We start from the raw sequence: 21,323 nt of genomic DNA, 5'->3' as shown, positions 1-21,323 counted from the left end.
GTTACCTCAAAATTAATTATTTTTTCAAGTTATTAACACCCTATTCAACACAGCTATGAAGCTAAACTAACACAGAAGAAACTAAAAAGTATTTAGAAAAGAATCATAAGAAAATAATAACTTAGGAAAGTTACATTGCTTCACATTGCTAAGGAGCTTTCGGCTTCATAAGACTATCTGCAATTATATAATTCAAGAGCACGATCCAACTGTTAAAATAATTATGATTTATATATAAAACTCTAAATCACAGAATAAAAAATTCTGACACTTGTTTTTTTCTTGGTATAACCAAGCGAAATTCTAAAATTAATTTGCTTTTTAACATACCATTCTGGTTTTCCCAAATAGAGTGCAGAGTACCATTTTTCTTACAACTTACTAATAAGAGCTATCATTTTAGAGTTAAAAATCATTAGAATGTTTTAATAAATCATGGCATGCCAAATTTTTAGTGCTTAAAAAACAATTAATTGTATTTTTCTGTTAAAGTGTATTTTTATTATTTTATTATTGCTTAATTAGTAAGTATCAATAATTTTCAATGCTTAATATATGTGAAATCTGAAACACAGTACTGCAAGTGCTTTCTGTAACTTTATTAAAAGTTTTTATGCATATTCTACTCTCCTATGCATAGTGATTGCCAAAGATTAAGTTGATTCCAGAGTCACAGAACCAGTTTTAGGATTCAGAGACTTTCAATTATATAACTGTATGAAATAACTGTGCCAGAAAGCCTTTAGATTTCCTCATATATGGTTTGGGGGTATATATATATTTCCTGTCCAGAAATGTTATACTTTAATTCTACATGTGAAGATTTTATATTAAACAAATTCTAACTGTTCTTAGAGAATCCACACAAATAAAAATATCATTAAAAGTAGGAATTTTATGTTGAGTATATATAAGGCATTAAATACTTAGTAAATATTTTCCTTTTGCTGTTCATTTTACTGACACTATCTAAACAGAAGGCCACCTGTCTTCCACCCTGTCCCCAAATGTGGACAGGCCTTATCTTTGGGCAAAACATCAAGGAAAATACTGGTGACCAATCACTCTCACTCTGGCTGATAGGGCAGTGATTCCACACAAGGAGAGGCAAGCCTAGAATTTAGGCTACAGCCTACCCCTTCCATCAAGTACTCAGATTCGAAAGCAGGGGTGTCACTCAGAAAGAAGCCTTCCATTGTCCCCACTCCTAGCTCCAGAGTTCTGCCTCAGAAATCTTGCCTGAGGGTAGAACCAAGCCATAAAACAGAAAGATCCCAATCTCTTCCAAAGAAATAGACCACATCTGCAACCAGGCCATGAAGTTGAAGCCAAAGGGCTAGCTCAGAAAGAGCAGAGGTTGTGGTGAACCACAATTAGGAGAAGATTCACAGATTCAACAACTAAGTTACAAGAGAGAACTGAGGGGAGAGACAACTGGGACGACCCTCTTGGGGTGAGACTATATATCAACAATGACCTTTGGAATTACTCCTTCAAAGGGGTCACAAATTTACTGGATTAGTTTATGGAGGAATTTATGTCCCAGGGGCATTTTTGTAAACATCAGAATGGTCAGCTGGGAATTAGTAAAGATCACATGTGGGTTCAAGTCCCGATCTGAACAGCTGAATGGAGTCAGGGGAAGCGTAGAAAAGGGTTGCTTGTGCTAACACTACCTTCATCCCAAAGGGACTATGGGTATACTCACAGGTGCGGCTCCCTGGGGAACAACATCAGAAGCTCAACACTGTGGAGTGAGGGTAGAAGGAACTGTTTGCACTAAAATAATCCAGCAGGTCACTAAACAAATAAACAAGCAAATGACAGTAACAAGCCCTGGAGGTGGCAGACTAGATGAAATGGACAAATTCCTAGAAAGACACAAGCTACCAAAAGTAATCCAAGACAGACAACCTGAATAGACCTAAAACAAGTGAAAGATTAAATTAATAATCAAAAAACATCCACAAAGAAAAGTCTAGGTCCAGATGGCTTCAATGATGAATTCTACAAAGCATTTTAAGTTAAAACCAATTCCTCACAAACATTTTCAAAAACAAGAGGAAAGAATATTTCACAACTCATTTTATGAGGTCAATATTACTCTGACCCCACAACCAGACAAATAAATACGTCATAAGAAAACTAAAGACCAGTACTTCTTAGGAATATGGACACAAAACTCCTCAGTGAAATACAAGCAAACCAGATCAAATCCAGCAATTTATAAAAAGAATTATATACCATGACAATGTGAGATTTATGTCAGGAATATCAGGTTAGTTCAACATAAGACAATCAATTTATATATTATAGCAACATAATAAAAAGCAAAAATCACAAGATCAGCTCAACAGATGCAGAAGAACCATTTGATAAAACCCAACATCCTTTCATGGTAAAAAACATTCAACAAGTTAGGACTAGAAAGGAACTTCTAATACCTGATAAAGGGCATCTATGAAAATCCCACAGTTAACATCATACTTAATGGTGAAACACTGGATTAGTTTCCCACTAAGAACAGAAACAAGACAAAAAAATGTGCATTTGTGACTTCTACTGAACATTGTACTGGAGGTTCAAGTCAGGGTAATTAGGTAAGAAAAAAGAAATAAAAAGCAACCAGATTGAAAATTAAGAGGTAAAACTATTTCTATTTATAGATCACTATGATCTTCTATGTGGAAAATACTAAAGAATGTACTAAAATACTATTAGAACTAATAAATAAGTAAAGTTTTCAAAAAGTGAGCCAAGACCATTCAGTTAGGAAAGATCAGTCTTTTCAATAAATGATGGGACAACTGGCTAGCCACATGAAATAAACTGAAGTTGGACCATTATACCATATACAAAAATTAAATCGAAATGGATCAGTGATCTACATTTAACATATAAACTTATAAAACTCTTTACAGAAGTAAGTTTAATGGGCTCAGATTTGGTAAGGGATTCTTAAATATGACACCAACAGCATGAGCAACAAAAGAAAACACAGATAATTTGGATTTCATCAAAATAAGAAACAACTGCTTCAAAGGACACCATCAAGAAAGTGAATAAAACAACTCACAGAATGGGAGAAAATATTTGCAAATCATATATCTGTTAAAGGACTTGTATCCAGAATATATAAAGAGTTCTTACTAATAATAAAAAGACAACCAATGAAAAAAATGAGCAAAGGATCTGAATTTATCCAAGGAAAATATATAAATGGCCAATAAGCACGTGAAAAGATGCTCAACATCATTAGTCATCAAAGAAATGCAAAGAAGAACCACTGGAACAACTATTTTTTTAATGGAAAATAGTAAGTGTTGGCAAGGATGTGGAGAAAACTGGAATTCTCATACAGTGCAGGAATACAAAGTTGTGTAGCCATTGTGAAAAACAGTTTTCTGGTTCCTCAGTAAGTTAAACACAGAATTACAATATGACCCAGCAATTCCATTCCTAGGTATATACCCAGAAGAATTTAAAACATGTGTCCAAACAAAAACTTACACACAAACAGGGCTATTAACACAGCCAAAAGGTAGAAACAACCCAAATGTCCATCAACTCATGCATGGATAAACAAAATGTGGTATACATCCACAGCACAGAATATTACTAAGCCATAAAAATGAATTAAGTAGGGCTTCCCTGGTGGCATAGTGGTTGAGAATCCGCCTGCCAATGCAGGGGACACGGGTTCGAACCCTGGTCAGGGAAGATCCCACATGCCGCGGAGCAACTAAGCCTGTACGCCACAACTACTGAGTCTGTGCTCTAGAGCCTGTGGGCCACAACTACTGAGCCCGTGTGCTGCAACTACTGAAGCCCGTGCACCTAGAGCCCATGCTCCGCAGCAAGAGAAGCCAGAGCAATGAGAAGCCCACACACTGCAACAAAGAGTAGCCCCGGCCCGCCGCAACTAGAGAAAGCCCACATGCAGCAACGAAGACCCAACACAGACAAAAATAAATAAATTAATTTTTTAAAAAAAAGGAATGAAGTAGTGTACAACATGGATGAACCTTCAAAACATTTTGCTAAGTGAAAGAAGCCAGTCACAGAAGGCCACGCATTATGATTCCATTTATATGAAATGTCCTAAATAAGGAAATTTCTAGAGACAGAAAGTAGGCTAGTGGTTGTTTAGGGCTTGGGGGTTGGGAGAAGGGGGCGGGGGAGTAGGGGAATACTAGCTAAAGGCTTAGGATTTCTTTTTGAGGTTTTGTAAATGCTCTAAAATTGACTGTGGTGATGGTTGCACATATCTATGAATACACTAAAAAACACTGCTTTATAACATTTTAAGTGGGTGAACTGTACGGTATGTGAACTATATATCAATGAAGCTATTTTTTAAAATTATGAACCAAAATGACTTAAGATATTAAAAGTAACCAATAAACTGTTGAGGGTTGAAAAATAAAGATTAAATACAATTTTCCTGATAAGCATTTTAAGTGAGTGTTTTGAATTGCTTTTAGACACAAGTCCCATGCTTAAGGTAAGGGTGATATTAAAGAATAAGCAAATTCAAAAAAGATAAATGTAATACATACCTACAAAGATACCTTCTCCCCCCATATTCCAAACAAATTGTAGTAGCAAATGCTCTCTACATACAGTATGAAATGTCTTTTATATGCTATCAACCTTCAAAGAACATGTTAATTCTTAAATTGCGACCATTTCCTCCATAAGAATGTGATTTATTGTGGCAGCTACCCTTGCATATTTGAAATATAATGTTGACATATGATAAATTAGAGATTCAGAAATTTTTAGTCCAACATAATTTTAGGAAACCACCAATGTATCTGGAAGATAACTTCTAGATAAAACATCTCAGATATAGAATCACAGCACAAAGAGCATGTTATTTCTTAAAAATAATACTCCTAAGACCTAGTAAAAGAGACAAGAAGGCTGTTTTGCTCTGAATAGCAGGACTTCCATAACCCAAAATGAAGAATCCCCAGCAGAATTCTGAGATCAGCTGCCATCAGATTTAAAGCAATCCCAAATTACGCTTTCCCTAACATTTGTCATTTTCATCTACACTGAGAGCAGGTGCAGTTCTCATTCAAGATTCGCACTACAAACTAATTTGGCACTGAGAGTGACTGTCTGTAAAGGTGCAACTGTCTGGATCATTGCTCTATACACTGACACAAGTTCCAGAAGCTATCAAATTGAAAAAAAAAGGCGGGAAAAGTTAGCTATGGGTAGAGAAACAGGCATCAACTACAGAGTTTAAAAAAACAAAAATGCAGCTCTCAAAACAATAAAAAGGCTAGTTTTACTACTCTGGCTATAAATTAAGGATATGAGATTCAAAGGAAACACAATAGGAATAGACAGGTAATATCCTTTTCCTGGTAGATTTTGCTAAAGCCATTATTATCTATTAAGGAACTTCTCAATAGACAAAGGTGCTCAGGGTTCTCATTGTTATTAAATTCCTTTTTCATTAAATTAAATTATCAAATTAAAGTAGTTCTTCATTAAAGTAAAAAAATTAACCAACAGACTATGTTCCTGAGATGCCAAAAAAAAGAAATTATCGCAGAACACGCACAGATTACCTTTTAAACTTTTTTTTTGTTTGTTTTTAATTTTTTTGGCCACTCTGCACAGCATGTGGGATCTTAGGTCCTCGACCAGGGATCGAACCCAGTCCCTCTGCCTTGAAAGCACAGTCTTAACCACTGGACTACCAGGGAAGTTCCTGTACAGACTAACATTACTAATAAGCAGCATTACTTCCTTATTTCTTACACTTGTAACAGATGAATGTAGTTTGTGAATCTCTCAGGAAAGGTAAACACCACTTCCCACTGTATTCTGTGTTATATCATTTTTATTCCAATAGGAACAATGCTCTAGTGGATGCTATATCCCCAACACAGTATCAAAATGAATCACACACATTACATCATCATAAAAGCAAAATATAAATTAATGAAAACCTTTAAATAATATATCACAGAAAATTATACTATAAATCTTAGGAAAATTGGTAACAAGAAGTTATAATGGGCCTAAATAAGAACTATAAATCTGTTCAAGAGCTGGGGTATGCAGATATGCTGAGGGTTTGTGAAACCACAGAATAAACATGACAAACACACTTGCATTATGGAGTTACTCAAAGATTTAGAGGCAAAACATTATTTCCAAGTAAAAGGCAATTCTGGTCATGTTAATGTCCTGTTTGAACCCTATTTCTCAGGTTAGTCAAAACATGTTGAATAAAGTATTTAATCACTAAAACAGGCTTTAACGATAATAAAATTCATATTTATAAAAGGTTTGTCAGTTCCATTCTGTTTCCATCTAGTCAATGTTAAAGAATTCATTAAAAGTCAAAAATAAGTCTATCTGAAGTTCCGAAAAGACCTCTTTCAAAAGAGAGACCAACCATTCTCCCTAGCAAATAGTCAACGGGCATTCTGAAAAACAGCTAGTGACGCACAGTAGGCATAATATCTTGATGTGAATGAGGTATCCTTTTGGACAATACAGTTAAGCGGATTATGGAATTATTCTCAATATGGAGATCACCCACTAAAGTTGTTCTTTAAAGAGTGGTCATGGCTCTGTCCTGTTCAAAATTTTATCAATTATATATAAACTAGAAGATATTAAATTAAATTTGTTAAAGGTGCCAATTTAGTTCATGATAGAATCAGAATTTTAAAATTTTCTAAATAGTCTGATATAATCTGGCCAGACCTAAGGAGAAGCAATAGAGGTAAATATAAAACCCCACAATTAGGTTTAAAAAACTCATGTGTACTTGTACAAGATGGGGAAACCTTATCCCACAAATAAATTCCTAAGAAAAATCCTGAAAGGGTAGGGGGCTGGTTATTTACAGGTTCAATATGAATAAATAATGTAATAAAGGCTAGGGAAAAATTTAATGTAGTAATAGCAATACTGTATCTCCAAAACCCCATTTAGCATCTCAAAGGATACTACACTGCTTGAACCATATTTAGAGGGCTGAGTTCAATTCTAATCTATACTTTTTAAGAAGGTTACAATAAAAAACTAAAGAAAAGAACATGAAAAAGAAAGTAAAAATAAGATATATCTATGCAGACTGTTACTATTATCCATTCTGTCTGAAGGATAACAGATGTTACTATTATCCATTCTGTTTGAAGGATACTCATTCATAGATTTGATAAAGATAATGAATATTATTCTGGTCCCATCTTCCTGGATCGTCCTCCATGCATCACTCCACATTGCTAAATACCCCTTATCCTTCTTGAAACATACTTTTCCTCTGATATCCTTGACACACCATTCTTTTTTTTAAGTAATTTTATTTTATTTTATTGAAGTAGAGTTGATTTACTATACTGTGCCAATCTCCGCTGTGCAGCAAAGTGACTCAGTTATACACATAGAGGCATTCTTTTTTAATATTCTTTTCCATTATGGTTTATCACAGGATATTGAGTATAGTTCCCTGTGCTAGACAGTAGGACCTTGTTGTTTATCCATTCTAAATGTAATAGTTTGCATCTACCAACCCCAAACTCGCAGTCTATCCCTCTCCCTCCCCTTCTCCTGCTTGTCAACCACAAGTCTGTTCTCTAGACATGCCATTCTTTTGATATGTATCCTACCACTCTGGCTGGTACATTCCTATCTCTTCTTTAGGCTCCCTTTGACTATTAAATGTTGGAGTTCCTTAAGGTTTAATCCCAGGCTTTCTCTTCCACTCCATGTTCTCTCCTTAGCTGTTCACATGCAAGCCCTCAGCTCCCATTAGCAAGCATATACTGAAAACTCATAAAATCACACATCCTTCCCAGATCTCTACTCTGAGCTTCATTTAACAAATTGGCCAGTTACCATCTTCACTTGGAGGTCTTAAGGCCTCTCACAATTCCACATACGTCCAAAACGATCTCTTGGTTTTCCACCCACTTCACTGTAAGTATTCTTTATTTCCATGAATGGCATTGCCATTCTTCCAGTTACACAAAAGCCTAAAATGCACCCTTACCACCTCTTTATGCATCGCACCCAATCCTACCCCGTCATCCACTTCACTCTTAAATTCTCTCGATCTCAACTACTAAACAGATTTCAAGCCTTTCTCCTTGTCTGTTTTAAGATCCCAAACAGTTATTGCCTGTACCATGCAAAGGGCTTCCTAAATAGTTTCTGCACATCTATCCAAAACACATTCCAATCCATTCTCCACATAGCAATGACAGAAGATGTTAGGAAATGTAGGTCTGATCAACGTATGCTACCTTCCCTCCAACCCTTGCCAACAAACTTCCAATTGCTCTCCATTGTTCTCAAGATGAAGTACTGAATTGAACTGAACACAGAAGCAGAACCTCAAAGCATCAAAAAGTGCTACACTAAGAGTCAAAAATACTGATGTATATTCAATTACATTGCTCTGACTAGAAAGAATTTTAATATCATTAATAAAGTTAAATACTCTTTTTAAAACAGCATCCTTTTTAATTCTCCATTTCTATGTATGTTTTATAATGAGCGTAAGGTATCATAGCATAATTTAAAATTATACTGTATATCATATACAGTTTAAAATTAAATAACTGCATTTATATCAGGGATACATTATCAAACGTGGTTAGAAAGTATAATCAAAAAAGTTTGGAGACGAATGCTTTAAAGTATCATTCTGTTATGAAAGTTTTGCACAATGTAAGTTTTCTTATTTGGATATATCTTATAACCAATATTTATATTTAATATAATATTTTTTCTGAAAATGTTCTTACATGAATGGTGTTTCTGAAAATGGTCAGTAGAATTATAATATTATAATTTAAATTATAAAATTATAATTCAAATCACATAATTATAATTATATGTAAATTATAAATTAAATTATATTAAATAAATTATTTAATATATTAAATATTAAATTATATTTAATTTATAATTATAGAATGTAAGGAAATACAGATTAGGTACAATCCACTGATACCACTGCTACTCATATTTTCAAAACTTTTGTGTAAGTGCATTCTACATCAGCAACTCAGTTTTTACTTTATATTACCCCCTGTCAGTCAACTTAATTTAATAATTTACCAAGCTTATGAACACTAGTAACACACAGCAGTTTAGGTTAGGAGAAAGTCAGTCCGGGCTCAAATCATAAGCCTGCTGCTCATTGGCTTTAGGAGCTTAGACATCTGCTCTGAGCCTCCTTTTCTCATTTGTAAAGTGGGAATAAGGGTACATACATACCCTTCACAGGGTTGTGATGTGAACTAAATAATGTATGTAAATGTATATGACACAGTGCCTTGCATATAATAAGTAATTAACATTAGGTATTTAGTATTACCAAAATAAACGAATCATAATCAAATAAGGGAGTAAGAAAAGTACACAAAATAATTTGTATCGCAGTGAAAACGATAACAAAACCTAATACTTGTACACTAGTTATGTCCCAGGCAAGTAATTAAGTTCTTTACGTCTAAAGCAAACATTTTCACAGTCTTCATCTGAAGAAATATTCAGTGAATCTTTGCTAAATGTACATAATACTAATGCATTTATCATATAAAAGCAATCATGATAGAATAATAATTCAAAGAAAATACTACAAAAGTATGAATAATCAACTATCACTTGTCAGGAAATAAATGAACATACAACAAATATTAACACAAATATCTGACATGCATATTTACTTCAGCATTTTTTCTCAAGAAAGTGTGCTCATGATTGTAAATATGTGCATCCATACATTCTAACTCCAACTTCTGCTAGTAAAATTATTCTTGGTTCAATGGTGAAACTAAATACAATATATCCTAGTGTTCTGTAAAAAGCACCAATAGATTTGAAACCATTGCTTCAACTAAAACTTTAATCACTGGTTAGATCACAGCTTCCTTAACCTTCCTGACAACCACCAGTATGTCTCCTCCATTTCAGTCTGTTAAATAAAAGAACCAGATGAATCTCCCTCACAGCTTTCACATACACCCATACATTGTAGAAACTACAATGGGGTAATCTCATCTAAGCTCAGTTTAGAAGGGACCTTGGAGGACATCTAAACAAAGCTCTCAAAAATCAATAATTACTGCCAAAGGAGTCCGAAAAACAGGACAGCTGAGAACACGGGCTTGGACTCAGAACTAAGTTTATCAATTTTGTCAATTCCTACTTATATGACTATGGGAACTTTCTTAAGTTCTCTGTGCCTCAGCTTTCCTTTCTGTTAAAAGAAATTAGCATGGTATCTGACAACAGGTGCTCTATACATATTTACTGCTGTTATTGACATTTTTTTTTTTTTCTGGCTAATGAACACCCAGCATACTTCCACCAGCAAGTAGAACACTTCATAAGGAAACTCATGCCACTGCTAGAGGATGCTTAAAGTCAAAAGATCCTTCCGTACATTGAGCCCAATCAGACTCACTATAGCTTTCACCTAACACTGGCTGTGCCCTCTGGGGTTACAGAGAATGATCTTAATAATATTTCTACAAGACAGCCCTTCAAAAATTTAAAGATAAGGCCAAGTAAAGTATTAGGCACACTTCACTCGTAAGTTCTTTCCTTCCCAGGTAAACATACATCAATTCCTTACTATTAGTCATATAATTTGGTTTCTTGATGATTCTTTATCCAGGTTCGTTTAGAAATCTACCTTTTACTGAGCCTTTTACTTTTAATGGCATCCAAAACTGAGCATAACATTTCAAATATAATTTGATTGGGGCAGATCAAGAGATTAAAACAACTCTGGACTAGATGTTAAACTTTTCTAAACATAGCTTAAATTGGTAACAATATCACACTATTGGCTCAAATTGAATGTGTAGCCAAGTAAAAGTATTTGGTTTTAGTTTTTTTCCACATAAATTCCTAGTAGGCAGATTCCCATATCCTGTACTTTATATAATAATTTTTAAGCCCAAAATTTCAAATAGATCCCTTATAAATTTCATTTTCTTCTTTTTTTTGTTTTTTTAGTCTTTAGAGAGCTTTTAAAATCTGGATTCTGGCAATCTATATATCAGTAAACACTATCAGTGTTGAACCAGTCCAGAACACAAGTTCAATAACTGTGCCTTTATACAAATTATTGATTAAAGTACTGAGGACAGGACAAAAGTAAAAAACTACAGGATAAAGAATGGAGACCTGATTCCAAATTGGCAATGAACCAATATTTACAATAAGGTTTTTCAATCAACTATTAACTCCATTTAACTGTATTAATCACTGCTGACATTTCTCGGTATATCTTGTCTAATTTAGATTCTTCAATATCTAGTATTGTAGCCACTAGTCACACAAGGCTATTTGTATGCCAAGTAATTACAATTAAACAAAATATGAAATACAATTCCTCAGTTACATTTAACCATGTTTCAAGAGATCAGCAGCCGCATGTGGCTAGTGACTACTGTGTTGAAGAGCAAACAAAATATTTCAATCATCACAAAAAGACAGCACTGGTCTAGGAGATATTTTGATTGTACTGTAAAACACTGCTTAGATCTAGATACAATATGTTTACACAGCAAAATCTATCTGTCTAGTTTATCACACTGACTACCAAATTAGGCTTTTTTTAAAAAGCTCATAGTTTACATTAGAGTTTATTTACTCTTTGTGCTGTATATTCTACAAGTTTTGGCAAATGTATGATGACCACAATGACATGTATCTATCATTACAGTATCATACAGAAGAGATTCACTGCCCTAAAAATCCCCTATGCTCCACCAATTCACCCCTTTCTCCCTTCTCCCCAACCCCTGGTAACCACTTATTTTTTGACTATCTCCAAAATTTCGCCTTTTACAGAATGTCACATAGATGGAATCATATAGTGTGTACCCATTTCAGATTGACTTCTTTCACTTAGCAATAATCATTTAAGGTTCTTCTAAGTTTTTTCATGGCTTGCTGGCTCATTTTCTTTTACCACTGAATACCACAGTTTATCCATTTCCCTACTGAAGAATATCTTGTTTGCTTTTGACAGTTGTCTTTATTTTTTATTTCATTAAATTCTGTTTTTTACTCAAATTATCTCATCCATAAAAATATGCAAGCAAGTCCTATACAGAGAAATGCGGAAAGAATCTCACTAAATTTCACACTTTTCATTTTTTTTCTTTTCCAAATTTTCTACAATGAACACATACTATTTAATCAGAAGAGGTTTTATTTATTATTTTTTTTAATAATACAAACCAGGGCTTCCTTGGTGGTGCAGTGGTTAAGAATCCGCCTGCCAATGCTGGGGACATGGGTTCGAGCCCTGGTCCAGGAAGATCCCACATGCCGAGGAACAACTAAGCCTGTGCACCACAACTACTGAGCCTGCGCTCTAGAGCCTGCAAGCCGCAACTACTGAGCCCACGAGTCACAACTACTGAAGCCTGCACGCCTAGAGCCCATGCTCCTCAACAAGAGAAGCCACAGCAATGAGAAGCCTGCGCACCGCAACGAAACAGTAACCCCTGCTCGCCACAACTAGAGAAAGCCTGCGCACAGCAACGAAGACCCAATGCAGCCAAAAATAAATAAATAAATTTATTTATTTTAAAAATAAATAAATAAATTTATTTATTTTAAAAATAAATAAATAAATAATACAAACCAGATTCTGATTTACCAATTTTGTGTGTGTGTGTGTGTGTGTGTGTGTGTGTGGTACGCGGGCCTCTCACTGTTGTGGCCTCTCCCGTTGCGGAGCACAGGCTCCGGACGCGCAGGCTCAGCGGCCATGGCTCACGGGCCCAGCCGCTCCGCGGCATGTGGGATCTTCCCGGACCGGGGCACGAACCCATGTCCCCTGCATCGGCAGGCGGACTCTCAACCACTGCGCCACTAGGGAAGCCCTGATTTACCAATTTTTTTAACTTTTTGTCCGCTAAGGACACAAAGCATCACTAACTTAATAAATAAAATAGGTTTTCACAAATTGCCATATTTGGAATGAACACTATATAAACCAAAAAAAATCATGTAGACAAATCAGCTGATAACTAATAGTACAAGGACCAATGAATAATTTAAACTTTATTTCCTCTACCAAATCTTATTTTTCAAATGAAAAACCTTTTTTTAATCAAGCACAATGTAACCACATAGGAATCACGCTAACATACACCATTTTCTAAACATTCTGATCACTGAAAAACTATTTCAGTAATTTTAATAATATAATTATTATTAGTTCATAATAGCAATAAAATAGATGTTTTAACAATTTAATCATTTGAGGTAGTAAGCAAATCCCTTATCCTAATATCTAACTGGAACTACTTAAGAGATGCAATAAGTGCAGAATGTCCATTATATTCTTTCCAAGTAGAAGAGCCATGGATGGCACTTTGAACTAAGCTGGTTAGGGAAAAGAAGAGCAGCTTACAAACAGAAATGAAAAATTTGCTTGAGCATCTATATGGCCAGATTTACAAAATGGAGCAAGTGGGTAAAGTATTACTCTCCAAGTAAGCTTATTTAATTGTATATCAAAAGAAAATTAACATTTTTCACAGAAAGCAATACCTGTAACTATTAAAATACACATTTACTATTGTTATGAGATTTATTATGTTTCATGGTAGATTGATAATATGCAAGGAATAATGTTTAGCCTCTTTCCTTATTGGCATAGACAATAAAAATCACAGCATTTATTAGGGGATCTTTCTATTTGGGGTATTTTCAAGACACTTAACTCTCTACACAGAAATTGAATCTCCAGGAATATTATACCACACATCACTTTTTCTGGGTATCAGTTGATACATAAAATGCATAAGAAATGAAGTTATGATAACCAGGTACTCATATAAAACAAGAGACAGGGTTAAAAATACCAAAATAAAGCAAAAAATATATAAGGCTTACTAATAATATAAGTAACAATGAGCTCCTGGTTTGGTTTTTTGTTGTTGAAATTATCAAAATACTTGTAAAGTCTATAGTTAAGTTATTCTTATTAAAACTACATAACTGTCATGATTAATTTTCCATTGCCTTGAGCAAACTTAAGATTTCAATTTTAACCCTAAGTAGAAAGAAAAGCTGAATAAGTGTTTATTGGTCACTGTTTCTGACAGTACAATCGACATTCTATATACTGAATTTAGTTATTCTACTATTTTCAAGTTTTAGAGTGTTTCTAAATAACAAAACCCTTAAGCAGTTTGTCACAATAAAAAATATGATGATCCTATAAGGATAATCACAGTCATTTCTCTTAAAAAAAACTAAACTAAAATATATTTTACTTTTAAATTTCTTAAAACTATCTTCAAAAAACTCTCTTCCCTTTTATGCTTAACCTGTGAAGGAGGCTGACTTCTGAAAACAAGTATTAGCGATTAAGATGAAAAAGAAGGTATGGCACAAAATTCACCTCTTCTGGTAAGATTGCAGAAGGTGAATGCACTTCTGGTAAGATTGCAGAAGGTGAATGCACCTCTTCTGGTAAGACTGAAAAAGAGAAAAACCTAAAAGACACTTCAAACTTAAAAAGAAGAAAAATATCTCCCTGGACCAGAAATTGAGCCAAAAAAAGTAAAACACCGAGTAGGGCTAAAGTAACAAGCTGAGCTCCAGTTCTAGACAGCAAGGCCAGGAGTCTGGCTCCTGTGAGATAACCTAGATGAAAAGTGCTCTGTGGGGACTTCCCGGGCAGTCCAATGGTTAAGACTTCACGATTCCACCACAGGGGGCATGGCTTCAATCCTTGGTAGGGGAACTAAGATCCCACATGCTGTGGCATGGTCAAAATGTAAAAAAAAAAAAAGTGCTCCTTGTAAACAATGTGCAAAGTAGAACAAGGCTTAGCTGAGGCCAGAGCATGGGCATGGGGCTCCCCTGTTTATAAGAAGGGGCTGAAAAGAACTACTACCAAAATGAGACTTGCGGCCACAATCTATAGCAATCTAAGATGGGGAGGAAGGGGAATGTGGAAGGAAGAAGCTACAAATCAACATCACCATCAGCATAATTAAAATTCTAAAACATATGAAGAAATCTTAAACTAAAAATGACAGTCAACAAAATCAACAATGGAACTTAAGTTCACTCCAGAAGAAGGTAATATGGAACAATGTGATAAAGACTTTCAAGTAAGTACTATTACAAAGCTCCAAGAGGTAACAAAGCAGTTGCTTCCATTAAAAGAATTTATGAAACAAAATAAAAGAGGGTATATTGGAACATTCTATCCTTTTTGCTCAATTTTTCTGTAAACTTAAGGCTGCTATTTAAAAAGTTTATTAATTAAAAAAAGATGATAAATGATTCAAGGAAAAAAGAATTTTAAATCTATATCAACCAAGGTGATTATTCTCCTACTGCTGATAAATATTTGTAAAGTTTAAATGATTGTACACTTGTGGTTTAAACAAAAACTACCTAGTAAAATATAAAAAAGATGCCTAACAAATCTTTGTGGAGAAAATGAGTAAGTAATGAAAAGAGGTAATTAATGATCAATATGAGGTCATTTTCTATCAGCATTAGTTATCGGGTCATAAAATATACATCTCTTTTAACATTCTCATTGGAATCTACTTTATTTTTCAGATACAATAAATGTCTTTGATGTCACTTTATATTTTTAGAGTATTTGAAATGTTATCATCATTATTATTGATTGCATAAGAAAACAAGTAGTTATAAACAGATTAAAATTTTTAAAGAAGAAACCCATTTCCACTGTGAAACAAATACACCTGCTATAACTGGATGTGACTACAAGGACATCAGGCTTGTCCCAACTACTTCATATCTAAAGATTGGGAAACTGCCAGATGTCTTATTATTTAAAACTAATACCTGCAATATGAATAAAAGCTAAAACATATGTGGGGAAAAAAAATAAAGAGAAGAGCAACAAAATTAAAAGCTGGTTCTCTGAAAACAAACACTCCTCTATCAAAAATTAGAAAGTAGAAAACAGACAGAAATACAGGGGCAACATAACCAAAAGCTAGTGTAAAAAAAATTTTCTTTTTAAATAAGAAGACATTATGAATAACTGTAGAGCAAAAAGCTTGAATACTTGGCTAGTGAAATGGCTAATTTCACAGAAAATATATAAAATTATCAAATTTGATTTAAGAATAAATAGAAAATTTGAATAAACCAACGACCGGAAAATCTGAATTGCTAATTAATGTCTGCCCTACAAAAAGACACCAGGCAACATAGTTTTAGAAGCATACTTGCTTCAAACTTTCATGAAAGAAATAATTGCTTTCTTATAGAAACCTTTTAAAAAACAGATAAATAAAGCTCCAGAAGTTTATTTTATGAAGTCAGAATAACCTTAGGTATTAGTATTAAAACAGGGTAATTTACAAATTCTCTACTCAGGCTGGGATTCTAAGAATAGTAGAAGGATTGGAAAACCATGTGATGCACCAGTGACTATCCAATAAGCCCCAAGAAAAAGAGGAGGCATTCTGATTCTCATAAATTAAACTAAGGCAAATCCATGTATTTCCTTTCTTAATTATAAAGGGAGGCATTTTAAAACTTAGAGTTGTATCTACACCTCTACTGTATCAACAGCATACATTATACACTGTAGTAAACATGGTATTCAAAGAAAAACTATACTCAATTTAGGGAATGTCTTCCTTTGAGATAACAAGCAATTTTAGATTAGCACATGAAATGATGTGCGTATTGAAAACAAAGAATAATGAAGTATGTTAAAAGAAAATGTTAACTGAGTAATTCTGAAAAAAGTTTTGAATTAACAGTCCATATGGAACTCAGTATCAGAATAATTACATAAAGCAGAGTATGTTATTTATAACATTGTAAATTATTCTTAGTTTGGTTTGTGGCATAAAAAATTATTAAGTATTCATACATTCCAAAATAAAGTCTTAAACAACAAAGGAAAATGACTGTGAAAATTAGGACAGCATTTATTTAGCATTTATTTATCTCTCAAGAAAAATGTGCTATGCAAATTGTTGTTGCACTGCAGAGAATGAGATAAATTATATTTTCTGAATAACTAATGTTCATTATTTACAGGTACTTAATCTAACACAACAACTTAACAAAGCTAAAACCAAGGTCACGACTTAGTTAAAACTACTTGGAATGTAAATACTATTTATTCCTCACATACTATAATTAATTAGATGTATAGTAAGTAAGGTTAAAGCTAGGTACCATTGTATATTTAAAAGCTTACTTTACATTTTCATGCACGTGGCAAATTGATAGCTTCCTTGATTCTTAAAAACAAAATATGCTGATTTTTAGTTGCCTTACTGAATAGAAATTTAGAGCCATCATATGTATGTATGTGCATATGTGCACATGTACATATAAAGCTGGATAAATAATGTATTAAATTTTAAATATTTTTAAAATGCTTACAGCAATTTCTAAATCTAAGTCATACTTATCTATGTTTTTCAACTGAATAAACATTATCCAGAACGTTTTTTACTCATCTCAAACACAGAAATTTATTCTTTATTCTGCTAATAAAATGTATTTATTTCTTTCCCATATCGAAACATTACAGATATTGCTCAAGTTATAAAATCCATATGCTCTTCCAAATTAGTCATAACATTCATTATATCAAACATAATTTTCATGCCCATTCTCCTTTTAAATATATGTATGAAAATTCCAAGAGGAGGAGACTTCAGAAAGCAAGATAATGGGAGTGAGTTGATTGAACTTTGTTACCTTTCCTTTTTGTCTCCCCAAACCTAAGAGTACTTGACACACAACTGAGAATGAATGAATAAACAAGTGAATGAACAGTGCCAAACAGAGAAGAATAAGACTAAATGTACGAAATTTGGTAAAAGGTCTTACTCCTCGAACAACCATTCCAACTATGAGCAAAATAGTTTGGAATCTGTTATTACTACAAATTGGAAACAAGCAAGTATTTTTAAGTCCGCATTGTGAGTTTAAGTTAACATATTAATAATACCTTTTTGGGACTTCCCAGGTGGCGCAGGTTAAGAAACCGCCTGCCAATGGAGGGGACATGGGTTCGAGCCCTGGTCCGTGAAGGTCCCACATGCCACAGAGCAACTAAGCCCGTGTGCCACAACTGTTGAGCCTGCTCTCTAGAGGCCACAAGCTGCAACTACTGAGCCCACATGCCACAACTACTGAAGCCCATGCACCTAGAGCCCTGCTCTGCAACAAGAGAAGCCACCGCAATGAGAAGCCTGCACACTGCAACGAAGAGTAGTCCCCACTCGCCGCAACTAGAGAAAGCTGCTGAACTAGATCTACCTATAATTAACAGTGTTCCTGGTTACAAGTATATGAACTTATATTTATCTATTTTATCGTCATATTCAGCCCGTTATTCTAACAATTTGAGCCACAAAGAAGGAGGTAAAAGCAACATTCAACCAAGATAAATAAAAAAATACAGCCAGTGCTTTCCCAATATAGACCATAAAACTTAAGAGACCTGTTATAGCAGGTAACACTTCAACCATCTTGACCTTTCCTAAATTTTACATTCAGCTAAAAGTAGAACATGAACTTTCCTCATGAAAATTTCATCCCTTAAAAAGTAAAAGTAGGAATGAATAACCTAAAATGGCAGACAATGTGGAAGTAATAAGAACCTTGGGAGAAAATGGCTAGATCACTTTAGAGTATGCAATATGGACATATTCAGATACGCACCTACAAATTAAATACAAAGATACATCTGATCCAAGTAACATTCTGACTAAAACCAGTGAGACTAAAAAGAAAAAAGTTCAAAAGAGATGGGAGGTTCAATCATGTCTTTGGAATCGCCTTTCTAAGCATAATACCAAAAAAAGATTCCTAAATGAAAAGATGAATAGACTTGCCTATTTGTACACTCAAAACATCACAAAATTTTTTTAAATCTCATTATAAATTCTCATATAAAGAGTAATTGAACTTCATCAAATGAAAAATTGGCAATTCTCACTAGAAAGCAGTAAGTGGCCTATAAATATATGGGGAAAAAATCTTTAACCTCAGTAGTAATAAGAAGTGTAATTAAAACAGTGAGATATAATTATCTCCCTAATAAACAGGGTTGGCAAGAACGTAAGTACAAGGATACTCTTATACACTATAGGCAGAAATGTACACTGGTAGATTCTTTCTGGAAAGAATTTCGTCAGTACTTTTGCATGCAAAATTTTCAGTACTAGTAATATATTCAAGGGAAAAATATGTATTAGCAAATATTTAGCATAAAAGTTTTTATTGCAATGTTATTTATAATAGGGAAAGGCTAGATTTAACTTAAATCTTCAATAGCAGAGTATTAATTTAATAAACTAGGATATGAGGATAAATGTATACTATGCAGCCATTAAAATTTATTAATCAAATCACCATGTTACATATCTGAAACTAATCACATTGTAAATCAACTATACTTCAACTAAAAAAAATACAATAGATAATATATTGCATGTTTTATTGTCATAAAAACATGCATAGAAGTGTTAAGTAACAAAAAAGCATTACATATACTATAGGACCCATTTTCTTAAGTATTCATACTTTTAAAAATATATACTCCAAAATATTTGCAGCGGCCATCGCTAGATAGTAGTGAGAATCTTACAGATGATTTCGTTCCTACATTTTATGTTCTAAATTTTCTACAATGATACTTTGTTTTAAATGAGAAAAATAAAGTTGTGTAAAGAACAGTTGGCATTAAAAAATGAAATGGCATAAAAGAGTAGAATTTCCACCACAATCCTGAAAAAAATAAGAGAAAAAAAATTGAATTTTAATAAAACACTATGGCTACGCAGGAACTATAAACTGAAAAATATTAGAGGGACATGAGAGACAATATGGTAGCAAAATCACAATAAAAACTATCATAATTACGTATATGTTTTTAAAACCTATTATAGTAGTGTCTACATGGTTAAAGCTCTAAAAATATCTAGGCACGTAAAAACGAGAGAAATGACAGAGTTCTTTTACCAAGCTTGAAGCAAGGAAATAAAACCAGGACATATGTTCTTCCCTGAGGAAGATGGGAGAAGCAAGTCCATTCTCACTTGGTATGCATCTTCTACAGAGAATATTAGCTTAAGACAGGAAAGAGCAGAACAAATACCAAAAATATTGAATGCTACCCATGGAGAAATATTGAGTTCTACCTTATGGAGAAAGTAGTAAGGAATTACCTAACTTCTTCAAATAAATAAGTTCAGGTGTTCAGACCTTGATGAATCATACCCCAAGGTTCAAGAACTGCTTACAGAGTCATTAATATCTCTGAGAAATAACAAAGGAAAACAGAAGTTCCAGATGAAGGCAAAATTCCCCAATTTAAAAAAGAAATGATAAAAATGATGGGTTGTGAAAATTATTATAACTTAAATATCAACACATGGAAATGTAACAGAAGAACAGAATTCACAAGTAAAATCATGGCAAAATAGCCTTAATTCTTTTTCCTATGAGATTATTAGGTTAGTTGTTCTTAGATTGGATAAGCAACTGAAAGTTTGGTATCTTTGAAATGAGATGATGAAAGCATTCTACAGGTCAATACTGTTAGATCTATGGAGAACTGAACAACTGTACACAGATTGTGTTGATATAATGGATTAATGTTAATGTAGAGGAAAACTGAAGGAGTTTTACACTTAGAAAAAAAGGCTAAGGAAGGGAAAAATTTAACTGCCATCACATGTCTAAAACACAGTCATATAAAAGAGTAGACATCTACAACTTCACTGCCCCTGTACAGACACAAGACTAAATGGCAGACGTAACAGGAGCAGTTATCAGTCAGCAAAACAAGTAAGTTACATGAGGACTACTCAAGCAAGGGATAAGATGCCTTTTGAAAAAAAGAAACTCTTCATTAGAGTAAGTAGCCCTTATTATATGGGCACCACTTGGATAGAATGCTAGACACACAAATAATACATTGCGTGGGGGAACTCAATGATTCTAAATATTCTCTAAGTATAATTTTACCCAATGGTAGCTCTCTATTCAGACTCTGGGCAGGGGAAGGGCTCTTCTGATTATGTGGTGGAAAGACGACAGAAAAAGCAGCACATATTTTGTCCTCACAGTTGAAGAGACATTATTTTAATGTCAACCTGGTTAATGTTGGTGTCCTTATATTCTAGCAGGGCTAAGACTACCAAAAAGAATGTACAATACCTAATAGATATAAAACCTTTTCATGAAACATTAATGTTAATCATTCAGCATGGTAATATTAGATTTCCTACTCTGGGTACCAAAAACATCACGACAGCCTCCTTACCAAATTGTAG

The 21,323-nt window shown here is 33.8% G+C and overlaps 1 protein-coding gene across 3 annotated transcripts in view; it reads right to left on the bottom strand.

Annotated features, from left to right (window-relative positions):
• Positions 1-21,323, bottom strand: part of ASCC3 (activating signal cointegrator 1 complex subunit 3) — a 334,404-nt gene that overhangs the window by 269,319 nt on the left and 43,762 nt on the right. The window lies entirely within an intron of this gene.

Source organism: Delphinus delphis, chromosome 14 (assembly GCF_949987515.2).
Source record: "Delphinus delphis chromosome 14, mDelDel1.2, whole genome shotgun sequence".
Lineage (NCBI taxonomy): Eukaryota > Metazoa > Chordata > Mammalia > Artiodactyla > Delphinidae > Delphinus > Delphinus delphis.
Note: the sequence above shows the minus strand (reverse complement) of the source record. Positions and strands in the feature narration are given on the sequence as shown.